Here is a 4,846-nt window from a genome sequence, read left to right as displayed (position 1 = left end):
CTAACTCCAGATCTTTGCACCTTTAATGATAATACTTTCTTTTGTCTTCTTGAGCCACTCAGCTCCCCCACCCCCTCCCCCCTCCCCGTGGTACTGGTTCCCTGCGGGGCTGGGCAGGGATCCATGGCCACAGCTGCTGCTTGGCCTGATAGCAAAGAGCCCAGAGGTTGACTATTGGAAAGCTGGGCCTGGGGCCCACTGATGTATCACCTGGACCAGAAGGGCCAAGTGACCTTAGGCACCGCAGAACAAGACCTCGCTGGTCCTGCGCTGGCCTCACCCTGGTTCCTGCGCTCGGACCCATTGCTGTGGCCATGCTGTCCGTCCATCTCCTCCAGAGCCTGCATCTTTTTCGCCACCTCTCCACTTTGCCAAGCTCACCAGCAAATGAAGATCCCAAAGTCTCCACCCCACAGGCGCCACTTCATTCTCGGCGCCAGGGTCAACCTTCCTTTGAGAAAGCAATTTCTCCTCGGTCACGTTTCAAGTGTCTTCTGACCGGAGGGGCCCAGCCTCCGGCGTGATCTACAACACCCAGCTCCCATCCACTAGGCCTTCAGAGTCTGACTAGGTGTCGAAGCTGTGCGTCAGGTTGACAGCGGCCGATCCCTCTGCAGGGGCAGCGGGGTCCTGCTTCATGGTCTGTTCTCTGGAAGCTCTGCTGAAACCTGCTCACTGAGGGTGACCCTGCTGGCCTTTGAGATACCAGTGACATAGCTTCCAGTATCACAGCCACACACAAGCCACCACGGGGCAGCAAACGGACAGAAAATGAACCACAAACTGACAAGTTCAAGATCCTGCCTATCTACCCAGACTGAAAAGCAAACCAAATTCACTGCCATAGAGCCAATTCTGGGTCATGGGGACCCTGTGACGCGTTCCCAAAGCTGTGAATCTTTGTAAGAGCAGAGCGCCTCTACCTTCTCCTGAGGAACGGGTGGTGGCTTTGAACCACCAACCTGGAGGTCAGCTGCCCAATGCTTGGCTCACAGCACCACCAGAGTGCCTTAGAGTTTACTCATATTTCCCATAGTTGTTGTTGTTGTTGCTGTTGGCTGTAGGGGTCAAGTTGGCTCAACTCACAGAGAGCCTGTGTACAACTGAACACACACCGTGTCTGGTCCTGGGACAGCCTCACAATTGTTATGTTTGAACTCATTTTGGCAGCTACTGTTATCCATCCAGAATCCAAAGGATAATAGAGAAAAGAAACAAAATTTACAAGCCGGTTCTTAAAAAACTGGAAAACATATTGGCAAAACCGATTAAGGGGGGAAAAAAAGATGAAAATTATTTTGTAACAAATGATTGCAGGATCTAAGGGGGAGGGGAGGGCGAGCAAGGGCTTCCTAGAGAGTGTTACGAGGCTCCTGACATTTTGGTTCCTATCCCAGAGAAAGAGGAGCCCTGGTGGCGGAGGGTTACACAGTGGGCTGCTAAACTCAAGGCTGGCAGTTCGAATCCAACAGCCGCTCCTCAGGAGAAGGTTGAGGCTTTCAACTCCCATAAAAAGGTACCGTCTCAGAAACTCCCCAGAGCAGCTCTGCCCTGTGCAGAGGGGTGCTGTGAGTCAGCATGGATGCGATGCCAGTCTGTTTGTCTGTTCGTTGTCCCAGAAAAGGACCCGGAGTGGGGAGAAAACAACACACACATTTCTCACACGTGAGAACACACCCTAAGCCAAGTACCCCTTGTGTACATCCTAAGCCAGGGACACAGTCAGACGTTGCGATCCAATAGAGTTTATTCGAGGAATTCATTGGCATGATTAGCAATGGAGAAACCACGTTCTAACATTAATCCATATGGAAAAAGATCGGAATGGTCACCTATTTGTGATATACCTTCATAAACCAACCAGGAGTGGGAGCGAAGTGCTTTAACTCGCAGCACGTTGGATATCGGCGATGTCTGCAGATACTGCACATGACAGTCGGCCGAGTGATCCAGGTAAGCATGGGTCTGCCTTCCTTCCTGACTAATCCACCCCTTTCAGAGATTTGACTTTGTTTAGAGGTTTACATTCTGTAGGGAGACGCTGTGAGGTGGGGAGAGAGCCCGACGTCAGCCCCGCCCCCAAGCAGAATCTTTGACGGTGAGAGAAGGAGCGTGAAGTCACTCATGACACATGGTCTGTCAATCAAAGTAAGCACGTGTGCAACTTAACGCTTGCTAATGTAATGGACGCCTCGTAATGACCTCCAGCCCCAGGTCCAAATGCCCCAACCCAAGCGCAGTCCAGGAGAGCCAGGGGAGAGGTGTGTGTGAGAACCCAGGGATCCCCATTCTCTGTTCTCTCCCACGCTGTCCCTTTCCGAGTCCAAAGGAGAGGAGGTAGAATTCTCATTATTCGTAGGAGCACAATCATTTCTAGGATGCAGATGGAACCCACCCCAAGGCAACAGGCCCAGGCACATCTGCTCCCCAGTCACAGCCTTGAAAGCCCGACGGAGCAGTTCCGCTCTGCACGCACCGTCTCACCGTGAGCTGGCAGCCACAAACACAGTGCAGCGGGCCCATCAGAACCACCAGACAACCCTACGAGGGGACTTCAGAAAGCTGGTGGGAAAATTCCACAATCTTACCATTCCATTTTTCCATTTCTCCTATCAGAATCCATAAGCGATTTCAGCCGTGTTGCTGGAAACAAGATGAATCTACAAAACTCCATAGGCTTTCTAGAATTTCTCCACCGCTCTAATAACCAACTGAAAATAAGGTCCGCACCGTGTCTAGCATGCATAAGGAGGAGTTTAAGATGTGGGGTGTTGTGGGGTCTTTTTTTGCTGTTAGGTGCCCTCAAGTCAGTCCCAACTCCCAGTGACGATGCACACAACAGGACAAAACACCACCAGTCCTGTGCCATTCTTAGAATTGTTCTTCGAGCCCATGGTTGCAGTCGCTGTGTCGGTCCATCCCATCGAGGGTCTTTGTCTTCTCGCTGCCCCTCCACCTTACCACATATGATGTCCTCTTCCAAGGTCCGATCTCTCCTGACAACACGCCCAAAGGACGTGAGGCACATTTTCACCATCCTCCCCTCCAAGGAGCCTTCCGGCCGTCCTTCTTCCAAGACAGATGTGTTTGTCCTTGTGGCAGCATGAGATGCTTTCAGTGTTCCTCAGCAGCCAGCGCCATCGTTCAAACGCCGAGACTCTTCCTCCGTCTTCCTTAATCAGCGGTGTCCAACTTTCCCTTGCCTAGGTGGCCATCGAAAATACCATCGCCTGGGAACTCACTACAAAGATCACGTGTAACACACACACACACACACCCCGCACCAGGGGGACAAACAACAGAAACATGGGTGAAGGGAGGGAGGGAAAACAGAGGAGTTAATACCAAGGGCTCAAGCAGAAAGACAATGTTTTGAAAATGAGGATGGCAACATACGTACAAATGTATTTGATACAATTGGTGTATGGGTTGCTGTAAGAGCTGTAAGAGCACCCAGTAAAATGATTTAGAAAGAAAGAAAGAAAATACCATCGCTGGGTCAGGCACACCTCCCTCTTCCAAGTGAAATCCTTGCTTTTCAACACTCTATACAGGTGTCTTCTGCAGCCGTGGTGGTGTGGTGGTTACAATTTGAGCTGCTCACCTCAGGGTCGGCAGTTCAAAACCATCGGCCACTCCTCAGGAGAAAGATGAGACTTTTTACTCCTGTCAAGTGTTAGAGTCTCAGAAATGCACAGGGCAGTTCTACTCTGTCCTCTAAGGTTGTTGTTAGTCAGTATTGACTCCACGACAGTGAATTTGGTGTGTATGTGTGTGTGCAGCAGAATTACCAGGTGCAGTGCATCGTTTGATCTTTTGATTTTTGCTTCCATGCACATAGATTGAGGACTCGAGCAAGATGAAATCCTTGACAAGATTGAAATCCTTTCATCTTTTCTCAATTTTTCTTGATGTCACCTATTGTTACCTATGGTGAAGATTTTTTTAAATCGTTTTATTAGGGGCTCATACAACTCTTATCACATACATCAATTGTGTAAAGCACATTTGAACCTTCCTTGCCCTCATCATTCTCACAACATTTCCTCTCCACGTAAGCCCCTACCTACGGTGAAGATTTTCGTTTTTTTTGCATTGAGTTGCAATCCATGCTGAAGGCTGCGATCCTTGATCTTCATCAGCAAATACTTCAAGTCCTCCTCGCTTTCAGGAAGCAAGCTAGTGTCATCTGCATATCTCAGGTTGTTAATAAGGCTGCCTCCAATCCAATCCAGCTTCCAAGATTATTTGCTAAGTGTACAGATTGAATTAGTATGGTGAGGACATCAGCCCGACGCACACCTGTCCTGATTTTAAACCATGCATTATACCCTTGCGTTTGCACAACTGCCTCTTGGTCTGTGTACAGGGTTCTCATGAGCACAACAAAATGTTCTGGCATTCCCATTCTTCTCAATGTTACCCGTGGTTTGGTGTGATTCACACGGTTGAATGCCTTCACATAACTGAACAAAAACACAAGGACGCATTTTTTGTGGTTCTCTATTTTGAGATCCATCTGCAGTCAGCAATGATAGCCCTTGTTTCACATCTTCTGAATCAGGCTTGAACTTCTGGAAGCTCCCTGGCAATGTATGGCTGTGACCATTGTTGGATGATCGTCAGCAAAATTTTACTCGCATGTTGAGGTAGTTAGTTTATTGTGCCAACCTGGCCAATAAACACATGTAGAGTTAATTGAAGGGCAGAGGGATAAATGGCTCAGTGAGCCTAGCCTTTGGAGTTCTCGGGTCTTTTGCTCTGTGATGGTTGGACCAGGGTGCAGCTGCCTTAGCCAGTTCCCTGCTTCAGCTGGCAAGGCTCACTTCCTGCAAGACATCCCTGA

The sequence above is a fragment of the Echinops telfairi genome, unplaced genomic scaffold (assembly GCF_000313985.2).
Source record: "Echinops telfairi isolate 266 unplaced genomic scaffold, ASM31398v2 ScPeMD7_7417;HRSCAF=8455, whole genome shotgun sequence".
NCBI lineage: Eukaryota > Metazoa > Chordata > Mammalia > Afrosoricida > Tenrecidae > Echinops > Echinops telfairi.
Note: the sequence above shows the minus strand (reverse complement) of the source record.